Genomic DNA, 23,968 nt, shown 5'->3' on the forward strand with positions numbered 1-23,968 from the left:
ATTCTGCTGTTTTGTGTCACTGTATGCACCGTAATGGACATGGAAAAAAAGAAATGAAAACCAGAGAATTGTCTGAGGAGGTCAAACACAAGATTGTTGCCAAACATGGACAATCTCAAGGCTAGATGTTCCTCTGTCTCCAGAGACCTTGATGTTCCTGTGTCCACCGTATGCAATGTTATCAGGAAGTTTAAGGCCCATGTCACTGTATCCAACCTCCCTGGACGTGGCCGCAGGAGAAAACTTGATTGAAGATTGCAGTGAAGGATTGTTTGAATGGTGGAGAAAGCACCTTGATCAACTGCCAAACAGATTCAAGCTGACCTTCAGACACAAGGTATGACAGTTTCAACTCGCACCATCCGTCGCCAACTCAATGAAATGGGGTTCTATGGTAGGATACCCAGGAGGACCCCACTGCTGAGAAAGAGAAATGAGAAAGCCCAACTGGAGTTTGCCAAAGCACACCTAAACAAGCCAAAATCCTTCTGGGAGAATGTCCTGTGGACAGATGAGACCAAGTTAGAGCTTTTTGGTAAAGCACATCATCTCCATGTTTACAGAAAACAAAATGAAGCCTTCAAAGAAAGGAACACCTTCCATACAGTCAAGCATGGAGGAGGTTCAGTGATGTTTTGGGGTTGCTGTGCTGCCTCTGGCACTGGGTGCCTTAAATGTATGCATGGCATCATGAAATCAGATTACCAAGGCATTTTGGAGCACAATGTTCAACCCAGTGTCAGAAAGCTGGGTCTCTGTCAAAGATCATGGGTTGTGCAGCAGGACAATGACCCCAAAGACTTCGAAAAGCACCCAGGAATGGTTCAAGACAAAACGCTGGACTGTTCTGAAGTGGCCAGCAATGAGTCCAGATCTAAATCCCATTGCACACCTGTGGGGAGATGTGAAAACAGCAGTTGGGAGAAGCACCCTTCCAATCTCGGATAACTGGAGCAGTTTTCACAAGAAGAGTGGGCAAAACTGCCAGTAGAGAGGTGTAGGAAGCTCATTCATGGTTCAAGGATGCTCTTGACTCGTTATTTTGTCCAAAGCCTGTGCTACCAAATAATCAGTCTCGGCCGTCAATAATTTTGTCAATGCCATTTCTTTTTATTTTCTGATTTAAAAGGATATATTAAGTTCTGAATCAAAAACAAACGTTCTGTAATATTAACAGTGAAATAAAGAATTGTGGAGACAAAATAGTTTTGTCAATTCAAACTTATTTTTGGAAAAAAATGTGAGTTATTTGAAAAAAGTCCAAGGGTGCCAATATTTTTAGCCACGACTGGAGCTGCTCTACTAGCCATACCATAAGCCTTCACCTTAGCTAACAGCCTTCTGTCATACGTTATTAAATGCCTTCTGAAAATGTAGCATACCCCATCCATTGCACTTCATTCATCCATCCAAGTAGAAACTGCATCATAGAATTCCAATTAATTTATTGAACATTACCTCCCTTAGGAATTAAGTATTGGCTGCCTTTAATTGGTTATGAATTTATTTAAATGCTTCCCTATCTGATTCTTAATTAGCATCTCCAATATCTTCCCCACAATTGAAGTTAACCTAACTGGTCTGTTGTTCCCCAATTCCTCTCAAGATCTGTTCTTAAATAAGGGTTTTACATTTGTTACTTTCCATTCCTCTGTTACCTGTCCCAACTCCAATAATATGTTAAAGATATCTGCTAACATCCCGCTTATCTGCTCGACCACCACCCTTGATACCTTGGATGCCTTATCTGGCCCAAGAGGTTTAAAAAAATATATATTGTCTTATCTTAGCTTTCTGAGTTGCTTCTTAACTTCCTCCCCTCCGATCTGGAACTCCTTGAAAAGCCCTTCCTCACCCTCTTGATAGATAGATTCCTCACCCTCAGCTATTGGTAATCCCCCTGGCTGTTAATGTTCAAATGTTGAAGAAAAATGTCTTTTTAATAACCCTGCCATCTCACTTTCATCATTAATCAATTTCCCTGTCCTCAGTGGACCCACACTTGTCTAACCTGTTATTTACCCCTTATGCACTTCCAGATGGGTTCATCCTTTGGGCACTCCTTCTCTCATTCTCTCATTGGATGATCATCTGACACTACTGAGGTTGTGTACCTGGTGCTCAGAAAAGTTCTGGGATTGGGGAATCGAAGCCTCAATGATTAACAGTGCCGAGCTGATGATCCGGATGCCCCGTTGAATCAGGTACTCAAGAAACTGAAGGAATTTTTGAGATTTCTCTCTCCACCTCATTATAATTCCACCAAACACCATATTTTTCTCGCAAATTTTAATCGCACTTTGATTAATCCCCATTTTGGAACTTGTACCTTGGTATTCAGTGTTGAAAGGCAGCAATAGCTGTGCGCTCATTGTACATATTGAGTTTGATCTGTGCTCTTTGACGATGTAGTTTGGATGATTGTTTTTTTGAATTTACCATTTTCATCCCGTCCAACCCTTCACCAGTCGATAACGACAGTGACGGGCAACCTTTCCTTTCGACACGTATCTATCTCCCCCTACTGGCAGCAACATGAAATCTTAAAGTAATCTGCAAGGAGCACAAGGCCACATTTTTTTGAATACGAGGAACCCGGTACTCCAACCATGCAATAGTGTTTTAAAAGGAGCTGCGGAGGTTTGCTTCGAAATAAGAATCTTGGGAATGTACTGGACACACACACACACACACACACACACACACACACACACACACACACACACACACACACACACACACACACACACACACACACACACACACGAATTTCTCAAGTTTCCATAACTCCAATGATGCAACAGTCCCAAAGCTGTTCCGTCGTGATTGTTGAAACCTCGAAGGAGCTCGTGCAGATTTCGCAATTCCACAAACGTCATGCATTATTCATATAACGTTGTCATAAAGTCTTTGGCACGCCGACAGGTCGCTTATATGCACGGGTGCGCCATGCGTCAGTGCCGTTAAATCAGGCGCGTAATTAGCGCACATTCTGAGCCCCCAAAGGCCGAAACTTTGGGGCCTTGAGCGGAATAGACCCACCCTTCACCCTTGTCATTCCCCATATCCTCATTCTCCCTCTTGCCATTCCCCCGATCCCCACCACCCCTTCTCCCTTGTCATTCCCTATATATCTACCTCCTCCCTGTTGCCATTCCCCCTATTCTACCACCCATCCATCCCCTTTGCCATTCCCCTCTATCCTTTGGCCAGGGCTTTTCGTTCATCCGGCAGCTCCGATTTGGCGGCTATCATTTCCTCCTGTACCCGATTTACCCTCTATTCTGGCACATCTCATCACGTTGTTCGTCGCAGCTTGCATCCATGATCACACATAGCAAACGCGATGTTATTATATGTGAAGTGATCTTTCCAGCTGGACCGAATTACATAAGCGGAACGACCCCTCCCCACGACTCTCCTTCCCTCGATCTCCTCCTCGCCTTCTCTTCTCTTTCCATCATGTGTGCATGGCGTCGCTGCCTTCGTGGTAAAATTTCAGGAAGGAAGTCTTTTCTGATTGGCCTTTCATCTCCTTTTCCGCTCCCCCTGCTCTTCTATGCCAGTCGGACAAAAAACAATCGCAAAATCTGTCGGGCTTTTTGGGGGTGAATTCGTCTTTTTATCGTTTTGCTATTAAACTTTAATATTCATCCTGATATAAACCAAGTATTTCAGACCAATCGGTATTTAATCACATATGGGGCACAGCTCCTTTATTATATATAAACCAGATATTTGATACCAATTGGTATTTAACCACTCAAGAGGATGGGGGAGGGGGGGCACCCTTTTATTGGGACTGAACAGTAACTGACATGACTTATACAGAATGCATTGTCATCGCTTGAGGTTTGGTGTGAAAACAACCATGTTCGGTGAAATCCCGACAAATGCAGTGTGATGAGAGTGTCTTTCGGTAAAGCATCCCAGCCTGATTTAGACTTTAGACTTTGCAACAATGGTATGAATTAAGTTTCCTCTGTAAAGTTGCTTGGTGTTCAGATTCAAAATGATCTGAAATGGAACTCGCACAGACACAACATTGTTTCATGTGTAGATCGCCGCATACACATGCTCCGAATGTTGAAAGCCTTCTGAATGCCACCCCCAAGATTTGGTTACTGTGTACATCAGCTTCATTCGACCTCTTTTTGAATATGCATTACCTGTATGCCATTCCAATGTTACAGTTTCCCAGGTTAAGATGTTAGAGAGTGTCCAAAATGAGCAATGAGAGTGATAATGCCTTTTACCCCGAGGATCTTGCGCTTGAAGCAGCCTACACCCAAGATTTCTCATCTTGTCCTGAGGAAACTTGGCAAAATCCGAATTAAAAAAGAAATGTTTTTCTATGAGCATTGCCATTCAATCTTTGAGATATATGAGGCCTTCCTATGAACAAAAATACCACACTGAACATTATAAAAATTGTCTCATACCCTTCTTTATAAGGCTTTTGAACTGTAATAGACTCTAAACTTACAATTGAGGTTATTTTGTCTGTGCATTGTCTCTCTCTCTCTCTCTCTCTCTCTCTCTCTCTCTCTCTCTCTCTCTCTCTCTCTCTCTCTCTCTCTCTCTCTCTCTGTCTCTGTCTCTGTATCTCTGTCTCTGTCTCTGTCTCTGTCTCTGTCTCTGTCTCTGTATCTCTGTATCTCTGTATCTCTGTATCTCTGTATCTCTGTATCTCTGTATCTCTGTATCTCTGTATCTCTGTATCTCTGTATCTCTGTATCTCTGTATCTCTGTATCTCTGTATCTCTGTATCTCTGTATCTCTGTATCTCTGTATCTCTGTATCTCTGTATCTCTGTATCTCTGTATCTCTGTATCTCTGTATCTCTGTATCTCTGTATCTCTGTATCTCTGTATCTCTGTATCTCTGTATCTCTGTATCTCTGTATCTCTGTATCTCTGTATCTCTGTATCTCTGTATCTCTGTATCTCTGTATCTCTGTATCTCTGTATCTCTGTATCTCTGTATCTCTGTATCTCTGTATCTCTGTATCTCTGTATCTCTGTATCTCTGTATCTCTGTATCTCTGTATCTCTGTATCTCTGTATCTCTGTATCTCTGTATCTCTGTATCTCTGTATCTCTGTATCTCTGTATCTCTGTATCTCTGTATCTCTCTCTCTCTCTCTCTCTCTCTCTCTCTCTGTATCTCTCTCTGTATCTCTCTCTGTATCTCTCTCTGTATCTCTCTCTGTATCTCTCTCTGTATCTCTCTCTCTGTATCTCTCTCTCTGTATCTCTCTCTCTGTATCTCTCTCTCTCTTTCTCTCTCTCTCTCTTTCTCTCTCTCTCTTTCTCTCTCTCTCTCTCTCTCTCTCTCTCTCTCTCTCTCTCTCTTTTTTTTTCTCTTTTTCTCTTTCTTTCTTTTTTCCTTTTGTTTTTCTCTCACTCTCTCACCCTCTCCCTCCCTCTCTTTTCCCTTTTTGTTCTTTTCATGTCCTTTTTCTCTCTCCGTCTCTTCACTTCATGTTTCTTTTTTTGTGTACTCTCCCTTATTATTGCTTACGAGCAAATACAACCCATCACTTCGCTGACAGGGGTGTGAAGGGGAAGGGGGTGGAGAAAGAGGGAGAGAGAAAAGAGGTGAGGGAGAGAGAGTGAGAGGGGTGAGAGGGGAGGGAGGAGAGGCAGAGAGAACAGAGGAAAGGGAGGGGCAGGGAGAGGAGGGAGGGGCAGGGAGAGGAGGGAGTGGAAGCGAGGAGTGAATGAAGAAGTGAAAGCTAGGAAGGGGAGAAGAGCGAGGAAGGGGGGTGGAGGTGGGGAGAGCAACACCTCACGAAATGTTGCGATACACTGTAGGAGAGAGAGAGAGAGAGAGAGAGAGAGAGAGAGAGAGAGAGAGAGAGAGAGAGAGAGAGAGAGAGAGAGAGAGAGAGAGAGAGAGAGAGACAGAGAGAGAGAGAGAGAGAGAGAGAGAGCGAGAGACAGCGACGCAGGTGTGGGGGAGTGTGCTGCATTTTATTCAGAGGGGAGAGTGAGGAGGGGACAGACAGAGTGGGGTGGGGGGGGTGGGGAGTTAAAAAAAATAGAGATAGGTGTAGAAGGGTGGAGGTGGCATTAGCAAAGAGAATGATATGTTATGTTTAATGAACACACACACACACACACACACACACACACACACATAAAAAAAAAATCTCATGTCAGAATAGCTGTACACACAACGACACAATAGAGTTTGTCATGTAATCAGCAGGCACATTTGCAATAACTTTGATATCCCAGTTCCAGAAAATTTGTGGGAACATTAACCAAAAGCTCGGACTGGAAACGTGGAAGTACCGCTCACGTACGACCTAATGATCCCATCGAGCGTGAACATCGAAAACAAAGCGTTCTGACCAGATATCATACTTAGGTACAAAAAAAAACAAAACAGAGAAGGCAGCATTGCGAAGTGAAGTGTTAATACCAGCGATTTTGGACAAAACGATGCAGAAATCAAGAAAATGACCAAACACCAAGACCTCAAAAATGAAGTGAAAAGATCCTGGAAGTTGAAGAATGCCAAAGTTGTACCAGTGATAGTTGGAGCAACGGAAATGATAACAAAGAACCTCACAGAGATATTAAAAAAAACATCCCTGGGAATATTATTACAAACGGATGACAGTTGGAAGCTGTCCAGGGCTCAGCGACGATCCTGAAGAGAGCCATTGGCACAAAACTTTGAGAACAGAAAACTTCACAGCTTGGTCCATGAATCATGACCTCTTACTGAAATGAAGGTGGATACTTTGAGCCCACCCTGGGAGGACTGCATTCCACATTTTAGAACTCACATATGGAGATAAAATTCCTCCCCTTGTTGACTGTGTGGGGTTCATTAGTCCTTGGTTTGGAGTAGACCATGTCTGCACATGCTGAGCATTTCACTTGAATAGCATCTGAGTATTATATATGGCTGGAAGAACACATCCTCATCAACAAAACCAAAATTATCATGTAACTTGGTAACAATGCATGTGAACACTCACTGCTTCTGTGGTTGGGGCTGAGCCTGGAGTTGCACGTCGGACAATGCATCCTCAACTTTTGAATGTGGGAACCATTGCCCTTCCAAGGCAATTCCTTTCCCTTATTTCTTCTCTTTGGTCAACAATTTTGTTTCCTATTTCCCTCATTTTATTCCTTTGTTCTTCAATTTGTCCCTTCACCCCATCAATTTATCTCCTCAATTCACTATTCATTCGTTCTATCACTTTACCCCTGTGTTCATTTTGTCTCCTCATTTCCACTCAAATTCTGTCTTTCAATTGCTCATTCCCTTCCTTCATTTCCTTTCTTTGTTCCAACGTGAACCGGAGAGCCAACGCACCCGTTTCCTGACTTGACGACCCAGGAATGGGGAAGGTTCCTACCCTACCATCATCACCTGGCTCTCTTCCTTCATATTCACTATCTTCCCACTGAAATGCCATCTTGTGCATGTCCACCATTTCCCACACGTGTTCAACCTCCTCTGAAAATAAAAGAAACAATATTTCTGTCAAATTTCCAAGCGTTCTTTTCTCCCTGACACCAATTAACTATACAATGTGTACCTCAGTCAATGCAACCCCCTCTCCCTCGATGGTAGAGAGGTGATCGTTCAAAAAATTAGATTCCCAATTATTTTTTAATTTTAATTATTTTTTAGCTAAGCTCACTGACACCAAATGTCGTGGTCCCAATGGATTAAAAGATCCCCACCCCGATTTCAATTGTAGTGGTGGGGGGCTCGAAAAATCCTGCTCCACCACCAGTTATCGTGGCCATGCCGGTTAAGTTAATCCCCCCGACCCAATTGTCGTGGATGGGTGGTTAACACAGACCTGGCCGGATCGCCAAACAATTTCCCTTGGAGGCGAACAGCCCAGTTCTTTAGAGGTTATAGCACGCGCGGGACAGGAGGCAGCAAAGCACGTACCAGAGGCATCCACCAGGATGGTAGCACAAGCGTTTATACTCGAACCCAAGACAAATAGACAACACAAGCAACTTAAAATACACACGGGGGTTTACTGAAAATAAATCAAATATTTACGAAAGTAATAATTCAAAGTGTAATTATAAAACGTGAGGTAAATTAAAGCCTAAAGTCGAGGCTCCTCCACACATGGATTTTAATACAGACAAGTGGAAAAATAAAATAAAAGAAAATCCTCAGTTTATTCTGGCACTTGGCTTTGTCCAGAGATGGGCTTTTATGAACTCTGCGATTGAACTGCTGTGTCCTGCGCGGGAAACCGCACCCATGGTTCAGCACACCATTTTTACAACATGCTGGAGTTCTGCAAGGTGGATGCCAGGACAACTCGTGCCCGAACTGAAAGAACTCCACTTTTAAACTTCCTGTTCTTGTCGTACACCAGCTGCAGTGATAAACATGTGTCACAATATTGCATTTTCATTCTGCGATGGATTTCACTGGGATTCACACCCTCACTTCCCAAGAAACGGATGACAGAGCATTGTTCCTCCCTGGTGCATGCTTCGAAGAGCTGCCATCTTGGAACTGCTTGACTGATGTCATATGCATAACTCTTACCCACAGATATAATATATGTCGTCTACAACTACACACATTACATTCTCAAATTTATATTGCCATTTTAAGGTTACTTATAGACTGCCCCTCATATTTATTTATCTAAATGCCATTCTTTTCTTTTCTCTCTCTCTCTCTCTCTCTCTCTCTCTCTCTCTCTCTCTCTCTCTCTCTCTCTCTCTCTCTCTCTCTCTCTCTCTATCTCTATCTCTATCTCTTTCTCTATCTCTATCTCTATCTCTATCTATCTCTATCTATCTATCTCTATCTATCTCTATCTATCTCTATCTATCTCTATCTATCTCTATCTATCTCTATCTATCTCTATCTATCTCTATCTATCTCTATCTATCTCTATCTATCTCTATCTATCTCTATCTATCTATCTCTCTCTATCTATCTCTATCTATCTCTATCTATCTCTATCTATCTCTATCTATCTCTATCTATCTCTATCTATCTCTATCTATCTCTATCTATCTCTATCTATCTCTATCTATCTCTATCTATCTCTATCTATCTCTATCTATCTCTATCTATCTCTATCTATCTCTATCTATCTCTATCTATCTCTATCTATCTCTATCTATCTCTATCTATCTCTATCTATCTCTATCTATCTCTATCTATCTCTATCTATCTCTATCTATCTCTATCTATCTCTATCTATCTCTATCTATCTCTATCTATCTATCTCTATCTATCTCTATCTATCTCTATCTATCTCTATCTATCTATCTCTATCTATCTATCTCTATATATCTATCTCTATCTCTATCTCTATCTCTATCTCTATCTCTATGTCTATCTCTATCTCTATGTCTATGTCTATGTCTATGTCTATGTCTATGTCTATGTCTGTCTATATCTGTCTCTATCTCTCTCTATCTGTCTATATCTCTCTCTATCTGTCTATATCTGTCTATATCTCTCTCTATCTGTCTATATCTGTCTATATCTGTCTATATCTCTCTCTATCTGTCTATATCTCTCTCTATCTGTCTATATCTCTCTATCTCTCTATCTCTCTATCTCCATTATGGCACGCCCACATCTTTTAAGTTACAGAATCCAAACTCGGGGTACAAATACAACCTTGTGTGGTGGATGAAATAGGTTATGTGGCGCAGCCTCACGCCTCACGCGGGGGGGAGGGTGTAAATTTTCTATGTAAATGTGTTCCGTGTAGTGCCACCAAGTGGTGGTGGCAGAGGGTATTACAATTTCCAAATTTGCTTTGGCAACAATGTTACTTATTCATGTTTCTCTTCCTGCACAATTGCAAATAAATATAGACGTTTTTGAAGTTTTGAAGGAAAAACGAAAAATTAATTACGTACTGTTTGAACGTCAATTTCTAAATTACGTACTGTTTGAATGTCAATTGCACCCTGACTTCACACATGTATGTCCATTAATTACGTACTATTGGAATCTACTTTTCTTCCTTCAGACTGCTGAGACCCCCTTCTACCTTTGAAAATCCTTTAAGACCCCTCAAGACCCAAAAGACCCTGATGACCCAAAATAGCTTGAGGACCCAAATGACCCCAAGGACCCAAAAGTCCCTGAGAACTCAAAAGTTCCCAAGGACCCAAAAGTTCCAAAAGTCCTCGAGCACCCAAAGGGCCCAAAAAGTCCCCGAGGGCCCAAAAGTAACTGAGGACCCAAAAGTCCCAAAAAGTTCCCGAGGACCCAAAAGCCTTCAAAAGTCCCAGAGGTCTCAAAAGTCCTAAAATGTTCCCAAAGACCCCAAAAGTCCTCGAGCACCCAAAGGGCCAAAAAAGTACCCGAGGGCCCAAAAGTAACTGAGGACCCAAAAGTGCCAAAAAGTCCCCGAGGACCTAAATGTCCGAAAACTCCCTGAGGACCCAAAAGTCCCAGAGGTCCTAAAAGTCCCAAAAAGTTGTCAAGGACTCAAAAGTCCCAAAAATTTCCTGAGGACCCCAAAAGTTCCCAAAGTCCCCAAAGACTAGCAGAGCATATATATATATATATATATATATATATATATATATATATATATATATATATATACATACACACACACACACGTATATATATACAGTCATGCGACTCATTACGACGTTTCAGTCAACCACGGACCGCATATACGACGGTGGTCTCATAAGATTATAATGGAGTTGAAAAAATTCCTATCGCCTCGTGATGTCGTAGCTATCGTAGCGCTGCCAGTCGTATATAAGTACAGTATAGCACATACAATTATGTACAGTAGATACTACTTGATAATGATAATAAACAACTGCAGTGTGGCCCCGTTAGAACGCGATCGTTGAGATCCATAAAATGTCATCGCGAAAAAAGCGGGATCGCGCTAAATCTGGATTCAAGAAAATCTGTTCAAACTAACCCAATGTTGACCTAACATCCAAAAAAACCTATTTTCACCCTATTTGACCAGTTTTTCGCACGTGTACCTTCAACCAAGTAAATTACCTTTGAGTTAAAGAATTCCGCGAATAAATCGTTGTTGTTACAGTCGAAATTCAAACACAAATTAGTTTTTCGTAAAGCTTTTTATGTTGTTGAAACATTCGCGCTGCTCTGAAAACATATCACACAACTGACAGGTGCTCGATTCTTCATTTGTAAATTATAACATCGATGCAATGATTACGTATTTATAAAATCCAAACGCTAATTATTCACCTTTCTATAATCGATGCGAGAGAAGATTATAAGCAGCCGCTAACAACACCCATGGCCGTCATGAACAGCACAAAGGTAAAACTAACGCGTCTTCCGTCTCTTGGATGTGTGTTACAATTGCCAACAGTATTCAGTACAGTAACATGCTGTACAGGTTTGTAGCCTCGGAGCAATAGTCTATACCATATAGCCTAGGTGTGTAGTCAGCTATACCATCGAGGTTTGTGTAAGTACACTCCAAGATGTTCGTACAATGACGACATCGCTAACGACGCATTTTCAGAACGTATCCCCGTCGTTAAGTGGCGCATGACTATACATATATATATATATATATATATATATATATATATATATATATATATATATATATATATATATATATATATATATATATATATGAGCCTGGTGTTGGCGCAGTGGTTAGGGCAGCGGCTTGGGATCCAAAAGGTCCCGAGTTCAAGCCCCGTTGGGCCACTGAATTAATACACCAGGGGTTAACTCAGCCTGTCATCCTTCCGAGGTCGGCGAAATGAGTACCAGTATACTGGGCCGGTGTATACCCTGGTTAAAATTGGTGTACCATATCCCTGTGTTGTAAGAGGCGACGAGGGTTGCATCAGGAAGGGCATCCGGCGTAAAACATGTACCAAATCACGATGCGGATCATACGGATGATCCGCTGTGGCGACCCCTAACGGGAGCAGCCGAAAGACGAAGAAGAAGATATATATATATATATATATATATATATATATATATATATATATATATATATATATATATATATCATACATACATACATACATACATACATACATACATACATACATACATTCATATATAGTGGCTAATGATAATGTGTATATTTTACTATTGGTATTGTTTTAATTAATAATTATGTCATGTCTTTGATGTGTATATCTTTGGGCTTACTTGTGTTTTTGGTTCATGTCTTTTTGAGTTCTATAATTTGTAATTTCACACACTTTAGCCTTCCAGTGACCAAGTGTAAGTTCAAATAAAGTGTTATTATTATTCTTATTATTTTTATATCTTGTCACTACAAAATATTTAAAGCTACAAACGAAGGGCTTTTACAATGTTACATGAATGAGGTGTCATTGATAGGCCGAAGGACGCGTGAAAGCTTTTTGATTTACCATTGTATAACGAGATATAATTATTAAGGAACGATTTAAATGTACTTTTCATATTCAAATATAGTGCACATTATGGGTTTTTTTGGCATGTCTTGGACTATTAATTGCACCTTGTTTGTATATCTTTTTGAACACCACACAGATTTGTTGCTCAAGTATGATGGAGTATTTCAAAAACAAATTGGGACGTATGAATTTTCCTCAATAATTAAACGTAATTATCACTAGATTTAATGGAAAGTACATTAAAATATTTATTGCATGCTTTAAAGTAACCATACATGAACCACCAAGTGCAGCACCGATTTATTACGTAAAATGGCACCTATCTGGGGAAAAGAAACACATGAACTTGTAGTTTTTGAGTCATGATTGATGTAGTTTGTCTTCGGTTGCTGCAGTTTGTTAAAAGTATTATTTGACCCCACTTTGTTTAACAACCCTCTTCATAATATCCAGATGAGATATCTTGTTTCGTTTATTGTAACACAGATGTATACAAACGGGAAGCACAGACATCTCGGATTTATTTGGTTAATCGTGCTCTTTGCCTTAACAAGAGGGCCAGGAAGCGTTTCTCCTAATTTTGGTAACCAGGCAATGCTAATTACTCTCTGCCTTTGATCAGATCATTTTGACTTCCTGTTAATCACGGTTTGGTTTGCAATGAAGGCCCAAAACCGGAAATTTAACTATACAGTTGTTCAGTTGTGTTCATTCTATCCCGGTCAAGGTGTTTGTTTTATCCGATGGTTCATAGTGCATTGTATGAGTTGATAATTTGTGGATCTCTCTTGGTTTCCATGCCTTTTTCTAAGAGTTTTGGGTCAGTACCATCACCAAATAGACTCTGCAAATAGCTTGAATGGATGTGATTGGAGATTTCATTTATATATGTAATCTTTTAAATGTTTTAATGCAGCCTTCTGTATAAACATAGTACAGTGATACGGAAGTGTTGTATAATTATCCAGAATGTAATGTGCATTAAGGATAATGTAAGAAAATGAGTAGAGAAAGTAAATGGGATGCACTATTCTTCAAAAAGAGGAAATATTTGTATGGCTGAGAAGATAGCTGAGAGACATGTTCACTCACTTCTAAGCTGTCCAGCCTGGGTTCATATCTTGGCCCAGCTATAAACTGTCATCCTGGTGTTTCACAGGCAGGGCGATTCATCAATGTGTGTGCCGTCCCTCGGATGGATGTTAAGCTGTGTCTTGCGAACTAGCATTAGTGGACGTTAAAGATCCAGTGGTGTCCTTCAGGAAGAGTAGGTGAGATATCGGCTGCACCCTGGCCAAATTCCATTTTATGCACTCTCATTCGAGTATCCTGCATCAGTGTTGTGACCTGTTCAGAATCGTGACCCCCAGCAAATGAAACTGCCTCAGCATCTTTATGTGCTTAATGGCATGAGGAGGATAAACAGACAATGTTTGTTTGAGTTAGGAGATGCAGCATCATGGGAAATATATTGTATGATCTTCAAGTGTAGAATGTAGAAATACATTTGTTTTACAATACATTCTGTGGTGTCGTGGTAGAGGTGCTCCAAGGCAGACACGAGCGGGGGAACAGTTTAACCCCGCTTTAGTGCACGAGCGAGAGCGTGAGCGTACGTTGCCCGTAGCTCCGCTTTATTACGCACTCGATGCACTCTACAAGCCACACGACTTACAGGCTCCCAGGCCACAACGGCTACAGCAACTACTACAACGCCTCAGGCGGCGCGCACTCCTATATCCCGTGCAAGCACGTGATCACTCTAAACCACTCCTCCACCACACTCCCCACATCATGCCCTGCCCACGCAGGCCCGCTACACCACACTCCTCCCTCCTAAAACCATGATTATTAAATGACAATCATCATAATCAGCATAGGATACCATGAAATAAAAGCAGATAAGGTACAAAACCGACAATAACCCCAAAAAGAGAAAGCATAGGCCATCACACCATATAACATGTCGATGCGAGCGAGTGGAGCCGCAATGGACAGGTTCCGAAGACTGAGTTGCACAACGAACCCACAAAAACCCTGACCGCGTTACAGATATCAAGAAGCAAGACGGGCTGCACAGCATCACTACGCAGCAGAAGCGCCCCCAGGCAGCTCATGCTTCCACGCTTTCCGGCGAGGTCGCGGCGACCTCCTGAGCAAACCTCCCCCGGCACCATCAAACGCCCCCCAGCCGACAAGGCGGCACATCTCCCCCAGACAGACCCGAATCAGATAAACATTCCAAGCCCGGAAGCCCGCTGTCTGGAAGCTGTGGCGCCAGCGCAAAACCCGACTGACCTTGGGCGGGGACGCTGAACAGCGCCGTCGGCTGGGTGCACCAACAACCCCATAACAACCCACGCATTACAATCAGCTGAGATTCCAACGTACGCCCAAACGGCCTCGGGCGAGAACAGAGAGTTGCGCCCCAGGCGCCAGGCACGTCTGACCTTGCCGAAACCAGAGGTGGGGGTAACGCTGAACAGCGAACCAGCCCCGGCTCTGAGTCGATCTCCGAGACCCACACGGCAATTGGACGGCAGCAATCCCATACAAACCACACATCAAATCCAATCATGTCATAAATCAAAAAGAACATCGTCTGCGCAATTGCAAATTTCTCTTTTCGTACAGCATGTTCTCCCAATATAAACCCCACACATGATAGAGTAACAACCCGTGGCCTGCCCACGCAGCGGGAGGGCAATAAAACCTCTTTATTTGCCACGATCGCCCCCAAAGCCTTCATATCACATCGGTCAGAACGAAAATCCCATTGACTGATCCCAACCAAACATATTCTCACACACGAACTGTCGGCATTTATTTCAACAACGTTAAACTGCATCACTTGAGCAATGAAAATCAAATACGCAACGAACAGCAACCCATGAACCACATCACGTGTCCGTCTCTCGGTTGTTGTCGCGACGTAGCGATGACCTGCTTGTCGTCGACAGTCGCGATCCACGAACTTCTTGAACGCGACGGGCTCGCTGCAATTCCCCGCTGAAATCGCCTGAACGACACGGGCACGCATTGCACCATGAGCGCAGCCGAAGCGCGAGAGCTCATCGCGGCTGGCATGGCTCCCGTTGCTCCCGAACCGTACATCATCATCACAGGAAGCAATGAACGGCCGCTCCCGTTGCATCGATGCGGCTCCTGCCGCCAGAACCTCGCCCTCGGGTCTCGAAGGAGGCACCGGCGCACCTGGAGGTACGAACTGGAGATCCAGCTCGAGGTGCGCCAACCAGTCCCGGCCCAAAAGGGCGGGCCCCTCCCCTCGTACCACAAACACCGAGAGTAGGGCGCTTTGACCCCGGTAGACCACCGAGACGTCTGCCACCGTAAGCGGTGCAATCGCTTCGCCGGTGTACGTGCACAGCGACAAGGTCGTCTTGACCAGGCGAACACCGCGAAGACTACGAGCCGCCCGCTCGCCCATGACCGACACTGCAGCCCCGGTGTCAACGTAAAACACGATCGGCTCGCCATTCACCTTGACCTCCACTGTGATTGGTCTTGTCACCTCCGGACCAATCAAAAACAGACTCAACATTGGTTGCATCTCCTGCTCCGGCCCGCCGGAATCACTATGCCCCGGCTGCAGGCCGCTCCCCAGGTCACTGGGGTCGTCCCGCACCTCGCCATCCAAGACCCCAACGGAGGCCTCCGCCATCCGACACACACACTTCAAATGTCCCACCTTGTGACAATGCAAACACACAGTGTTCTTATACGGGCACACTCGTCGCAGGTGCGGACCACCACACCCCCAGCACCCCTGGAAATCCACCTCGCTCCCAGTGCGGCCGCGCTGCGGCGCACGCCCCTGGCCTGCACCGCCAGACGCGCGCGCGACCTGGGGCACCTGGGTCATCGCGTGGACCCCGGGATCAGCCGACATGCCCCAGCTGGAACTACTCATTACGTCCTGGCCGGCGATGGCGCGGACATCCGTGAGCGTCTGCTCGACAGCCGAAGCAGTCCCGACCGCTGAGTCGAATGTAACGTCGACACCGCGCATCCGCAGAATGGCTGCCACCATATTCACGTCTTGCAGACCCGAAATAAAACGATCTCTGAGTCGCGCCGGACGCTCCTCCGCCGTAAACTTGCAAGCCACAGCCGAATGCTTCACCCGTGCCACAAAATCTGCAACGCGCTCCTCCGCACCCTTCGCGAGGTGATCGAACTGGTACCGAGCGAGCTGCAATGACTTCTCCGGCGACATGTGGGTCTTCATCTTCTCCACGATATCCTGAAACGATAGCCCGTCATCACTGGGCTTATCTGGAGCTACCAAATCACTCAGCAGCTAGTAATGCTCCGTCGACAGCCAGGCGAGCAAGATCGACTTGCATTTGCCTTCATCATCCACATCATTCGCGTGGAAATAGCAGCCCAACTGTTCAGAAAACAATTCGAAGTCATCTCCCACAAAGACGGGCACGCACCCGTGCGCCGTGCCCCGACCTTCTGTCATGCTCGAGCCGGCCGTGCCGGTGAGACGCCTGGCCCCAGAGCCTGTGCGTGCGGCGCGCGAAACCTGCGATGCGCTCTTCGCGATGTGCTCCTCCAGGACCTTCGCCCGGCGTCGACCTCGAACCGCGCGGGGTGCGCTGAGTTACTCGCTGCCGATCCGAACCCAACCACTCTGCACACGCCGATCCGATCACATCCTCGTCACCAAACTGTGGTGTCGTGGTAGAGGTGCTCCAAGGCAGACACGAGCGGGGGAACATTTCAACCCTGCTTTATTGCACGAGCGAGAGCATAAGCGTATGTTGCCCGTAGCTCCCCTTTATTACGTACTCGATGCACTCTACAAGCCACACGACTTACAGGCTCTCAGGCCACAACGGCTACAGCAACTACTACAACGCCTCAGGCGGCGTGCACTCCTATATCCCGTGCAAGCACGTGATCACTCTAAACCACTCCTCCACCACGCTCCCCACATCATGCCCTGCCCCCGCAGGCCCGCTACACCACACATTCGGTCCACTATAAAAACGGAACATGTGTAATTGATAACGTAATTGTTGTGTGACTCTTTTCAGAGTTCATTCCAAGTGCCTTTTTGTCATGAGGGATGTGCAGAATAACTGATTGAAAGTTTCCACGTAACTAATTGCCTCGTGCAATAATCGTTCAGCATGTGCAACTCATCCCCCCTTCGGTTTTTAGAGGTGACACAAGGCATTACGTGCAACATTGGGAGCTTGGGAACTTGAAGGCACATTTGCTGTGGTCGTGTGTTTTTAAATGCCGATTCATGCCCAAATTACTGGGGCAGACGCGGAGACCTTCTCGTCCCCTACCGCCCCCCCCCTCCCCCAGTCACACGATGGTCTTTAAGACCCATGACCATTACGATATAAATCTCTTTTGCAATCCACCTCATAAAATATATGAAGTTCATATTTATTATGTCTGCACATAGGATGCACCTCAGCATCTGTTTCAGTCTGCAAGCATGCCCCACGAGTATATTGTTATCTAGTTTTGTCAAGTGATGGCTGACTCCTGGTTACATTCATGATCGCATTTCTCCAAATATCCCTATCCTGCACTGCTTTCTGAATCCCTGTAGAAACAGCTTGATTGCAGTTTTTACCCCATCCACCCAATGCATACAAGCTCTGCCTCTTCCTCTTCTTCCTTCCCCCATTCCCAGTATGACATCCATACCTTCGTTTTCTGCATACTTAATTTGCCCAAAGTATGACAGTTTCTGTTTTAGCATTCGTGTTAAATATAACCAGGAGTCAGCCTGGTGGTGTAATTACCTGGTGGTGTAATTTCTTCAAACACTGATGCATGGAATTTTGAACATTCTTCTCCAACATCACATTTTAAAACTGTCAATCATCTTCCTTCCTTTCTTCTTCACTGTCCACGACTCACATGCATACATTGCAACTGGAACTACCAGAGCATTCAGCAGCCTCCTCTTGGTTTGTTGTTACATGTTTGTCTTTCCAGATCTTTGTCAAGCCTGACGATGCTGTTCTCCTTAATGCTAACCGTCTATTAATTTCTCCTGCACATTCTCCACTCGCTTCAATCTTAGAACCCAGGAAGTGGAAACTTTCCACTATTTCCACATGATCTTCTCCCAATCTGAACACGTCGATCTTTTCATTTGACAAGATCGTTTCAGTTTTAGTCTCTTTTTTTAAGGTTAAATAAAGACCAGATTTTCACTTTCCTTCTTCACTGTCTGAAGCAGTTTCATCAATTACTCTTTACTTTCTACCAAAGTAGAAAGTGGTATCATCAGTAGAAAATATGAAGTTTCTTCCAAACTAGAAAATATTAAGTGGTATCATCAGAATACTGAAGATTGTTGATGCATCTTCCTCCAATCCTGGCTCCAGTATCTATGCTATCCAAGTTTGATTTTGTCATGATGTACTCACAATACAGATTGAACAAGTAAAGGGAGGGAATGCACTGTCTGACTCTGTTTGCCAATTCCAAACCATTTGTCTCTCCATAATCTGTTCTGACTGTAGCTTCTTGTTTAGTGTACAGGCTTCTTATCAGACATATCAGGTGCTCCAACATCTGCATTTCTCTAAGCATAGTCCACGTCATTTCAAAATACTATACCTGTAAAATGCTAAATAAAGAGCTCATTCTGATCACTCATTCTTGATTTACTTGATTTAGTTTACTTCTTGCAAAATGCAAGCACAATCCACTTCATCAAATACTGGATGTAAGGATTATATTTATTATGCCAGAAACGAGAATGCACCCCAGTTGTAGTCTTGTAGTCTGCAAGCATGTACCACTTGTATCTGGATATGTCCCTCTAGTATCCGGCATAATCCCACCAATATATATATATATATATATATATATATATATATATATATATATATATATATATATATATATATATATATATATATATATATATATATATATATATATTCCGTCTAAAAAGTAATGGGACTGAGCCTGCTGTGTGCTCCACTTGCACAACTTCAATGAATGGGTGGCGTCACATTCTTTCACAACATTCCAGCAATATATATGATTGGTGATGGTTGACTGCGCTCATTGTGTGATTTTTGTTTTTTACAGGTCATGCTTTACACGTTGTCTAGTCTGAGTCGTCACGCCATGAGTCGTGAGCAGAGAGCCAATCTGAAGTTTCTTGCCAAGCTTGGCAAAACACCTTCCGAATCCTTTGCAATGCTGCAGCAAGTCTCCAGGGAAGAAGCAAGTCTCCAGGGAAGAAACGATGTCACGTACACATGCATTTGAATGGCACAAGAGGTTCAAAGAGGGACGGGATGAGGTTGACGACGATCCATGGTCTGGAAGAACTACAATGAGTGGAATGGCGGACAACATCGAGCGTGTGAAGCAGATGGTGCACGCAGATCGTTGACTCATGGTGCGGATGATTGCTAAGGAACTTTCCATCAACAAGGACACTGTCTGGAGCATCATCGCTGAAAATCTCGAAATGCGCAAGGTGTGCACAAAGATGGTCCCCAGGCTGTTGTCCGAGGACCAGAAACAGCAAAGAGTCACTGTCTGTCAAGACATTATCGAGCGCCTTGAGGACGATCCAGACATGCTCGGGAGAGTCATTACTGGCGATGAATCGTGGATATTCGAATATGACTCCGAGACCAAATGGCAGAGTCGTCAGTGAAAAAGTTTGGCATCACCAAGACCAAAGAAAGAAAGCAAGGATGTCGAAGTCGAAGGTCAAGGTGATGCTCATCGTGTTTTTTGACATCAAGAGCATCGTTCACTTCGAGTTTCTACCACAGGGTCATACATTGAATCAATACGTGTACAAGGAGATCCTCTGGCGCCTCATGAGATCAGTCCGGGCCAAGAGGAGGGATCTGTGGGAGAACAATGCCTGGGTGCTCCACCATGACAATGCCACTGCTCACAGTGCACTGAGCACTGAGCTCACAGATTATAATGGACACTGAGCTCACAGATCACAGCTCACATATACGACGGTGGTCCCATAAGATTATAATGGAGCTGAAAAATTCCTATTGCCTGGTGATGTCGTAGCCGTCGTAGCGCTGCCAGTTGTATAAAAGTACAGTGTAACATGTACAATTATGTGCAGTGCATAATACTTGATAATGATAATACACAACTATGTTACTGGTTTATGTATTTACTCAACTGTACTTTTTATCATTATTTTAGAGTGTACTCTTTCTACTTAGAAAAAAAAAGTTTACTGTAAGACAGTATGCCATGTTTCGCTGCAGCCTCATACATCTTGTGTTTACCGCGTCTCTTGATTGCATCATTTTTCCGTGTGCTTGATTTAATCTCGTGTTGTTTTGTTCATCTTGGTCCCTAAGCGTTCATCAAAAAGTTAAAAAAAAAAAGTTTATAAAGTAAAAAAGTTACAGTAAGCTAAGGTTAATTTATTATTGAAGAAAGAAATTGTTTTTAAAAATAAATTTAGTGCAGCCGAAGGGTACAGTGTTTATAAAATCTACAGTAATGTACAGTAATGTCCTTGGCCTTCACATTCACTCACCACTCACTCACTGACTCACTGAGAGCAACTTCCATTCCTACAAGCTCCATTCATGGTAAGTGCCCAATAAAGGTATACCATAATTTGTTCCCCAATTTTTATATTTTATACTGTATTTTTACTGTACCTTTTCTATGTGTAGATATGTTTAAATATGCAAATACTTACCATTGTGTTACAATTGCCGACGGTATTCAGTACAATAACATGCTCGGAGCAATAGGCTATACCATATAGTCTAGGTGTGTAGTCGGCTATGCCATCTTGGCTTGTGTAAGCGCACTCTATGTTCGCACAATGACGAAATCGCTTAATGATGCATTTCTCAGAACGTATCCCCGTCATGAATTGGTGCATGACGATACATATATATATATATATATATATATATATATATATATATATATATATATATATATATATATATATATATATATATATATATATATATATATATATATATATATACAGGCTGTCCCAAAAAAATGTACTCACATTTTGGCTCCTCATAACTCATTGAATTTTTCATTTATTTTCTGATCAAATTGACCATAATAATGGCAGAAGTACAACAAGGTTTTGAAGAAAGAAAATTTATCATAAAGTGCTCCTGGAAGCAAGAAAACATCATGGAAGTGCAAAGACAATTTAGAAGACATTTTCACAAAGATCCACCAACGTGACGCACCATTGCTCGCATCCGAGATAACTTTGAAACAGATGGAACTGTGCATGAAGTCCATAAGGAGCATTCAGGAAGACCACAGTCATCAACCACCCCCGCAAAGGAAAATCAATTGCTGGAAACCCTCCACCGATCCCCATGGAAATCTGTATGACAAATGGCTCATGAGACAGGAATCCCAAAATCAAGCCCCCATCGCATTTTGAAGCGAATTAATTGGAAAAGTTACATTCCAACATTAATCCATGCTCTAAATGAAGCTGATCCTGACGGGAGAGCTGAATTTTGTGAGTGGTACCTGGGCAAATGCGAAGAAGATGCACCATTTCCATCCAAAATTGTTTGGAGCGATGAGGCCAGCTTCAAGTTAAATGGCTCAATTAACCGACACAATTGCACTTACTGGGCTCCTGAAAATCCGCATGTTACTATGGAACACCATTTAAACTTACCAGGGGTTACTGTGTGGTATGGGATATCAGCATTGGGCATCCTAGGGCCATTCTTTTTTGACCAAACTGTCACTGGGGATGTTTACTTAAACTTGCTGCACGAATCCGTCAGTCCACGTGTCGAAGAGATATTTGGTGACGAAGAGATTTACTTTCAGCAAGATGGAGCACCTCCCCACAACCACCGTGATGTAAGGGCCTATCTCGAAGCAACTTTTCCGAACAGATGGATTGGGCGAAGAGGTAGTGTTGAGTTCCCTGCACGTTCCCCAGACAGGGAGACGGGTTAGGGTAAGTGTGTCTGCGTAAACCCCTTTTAGTATTCCCTGGAGGCTTGCCGTGACATCACAGGACAGTGCTGCGGATGGCTCCGCCCCGTGATCACGATTGGCGGAAGGCGACGGCGGAGGGCCAATAAAACGGCTCGATTGGAAGTGACGAGGACTCGAGGATAAAAAGGGTCTGTTCAGCGAAAAGGGTGGGAGGAAAAGAATCGATAAAAGAAAAACCGTTTGGTGGAGGCTGTTGTGCTGGGAGCGTGGTGTTTTGTTGCATTGATTCGATCCTGGATTCATCGTGTCTCGTGGCCTTGCTGTGCCTCGTGCATCACCTCGGTTGGCTCTGGGGTTCTGCTGGCTCGGAGTATGGGGTCGAACGGCGGGCGGACCTGCCTCCCTCTCCTGCTCGCAACTTGGCGCCAGAACTGGCTCCCTGGCGGCTGTGAGTGGACTTGCGCCGACACCAGGAGGTCGACAGCACCACGGTGTCTCCTGCCCCTGACGAGCGCAACGCCAGCTCGTCCGACGCCATTCCAGGGACTGTTGCGTCTACACCACGGGCCAGCCTGACCACCAGGACCAGCTACGGTTTGTGTGTGTGTGTGTGTGTGTGTGTGTGTGTGTGTGTGTGTGTGTGTGTGTGTGTGTGTGTGTGTGTGTGTGTGTGTGTGTGTGTGTGTGTGTGTGTGTACCTGGCGCCTTAGAGGGTTTGAGATTTGTCTATCCATTGGAATTGTTTGTGTTTTCCCCACGCCCGAACCCACACCACCATCCCGTCGAATCGCCCCGGATCCCTCCTCTTGCCGAGTCTTATTATTTCTGGTTATAGAAATAAACGTTATTAACTCAGTGAAAAGCGACTTGTGCCACCTTCCTCGTCCCGTTTGCGGTGGAGCGATTAAAACCGCCATCTTTGAGTTATAAAAAAATAAACCGCCTCCATCGTTTCAGCTCATTCTACGTTGGCGGGACTGTTCAAGTCCCGTGGACGTCACATTGGTGTCAGGAGTGGGATGTTCGAACCCCTCTAAATTATATTTGGTATCGGGAGAATATACCACGATTAAAATCTCGCCACAAATTGGAATATAAAATTACTACAGAAAAGTGCGAGAAAATTTTGGCGGGATTTTTCAAATTAAATTTAATTGGCAGCAAACGGGACTTCTGCACCATGGCGGATGTGCAGATGTTTGAGGAGGAAGGCCACGTGTCTGGCAGCGAGTCGGGAGAGGAAGGGAGAGACGGGGGTAGGATTGAAACCTCCCCCATTCCGAGCGTGGACGGTGCTTCATTGCCCGTAATGGAGCCGGCAGCACCGGCAACCAGCGCGATGTCGATCTGGACAATGTTGGAACGTTTAATGAGTGCAATTACAGCACAGGGGGCAAAAATGACGGCACAGGGGGCAGAAATGGCAATAAATTCGTGACTCAGAGGGCAGAAATGACGGCACAAATGGAAAATCAATTCGTGACACAGAGGTCAGAAATGACGGCACAAATGGAAAATCAATTCGTGACACAGAGGGCAGAAATGACAGATCAATTGGGAGCAATGGGGGAACAGTTGGGTGCACGGATTGATTTAATGAGGGATGAATTGGGGAAAAGATGGAG

This window comes from Eptatretus burgeri, chromosome 11 (genome assembly GCF_056783735.1).
Source record: "Eptatretus burgeri isolate ZD-2024b chromosome 11, Ebu_testis_v1, whole genome shotgun sequence".
In the NCBI taxonomy this organism is placed as follows: Eukaryota; Metazoa; Chordata; class Myxini; order Myxiniformes; family Myxinidae; genus Eptatretus; species Eptatretus burgeri.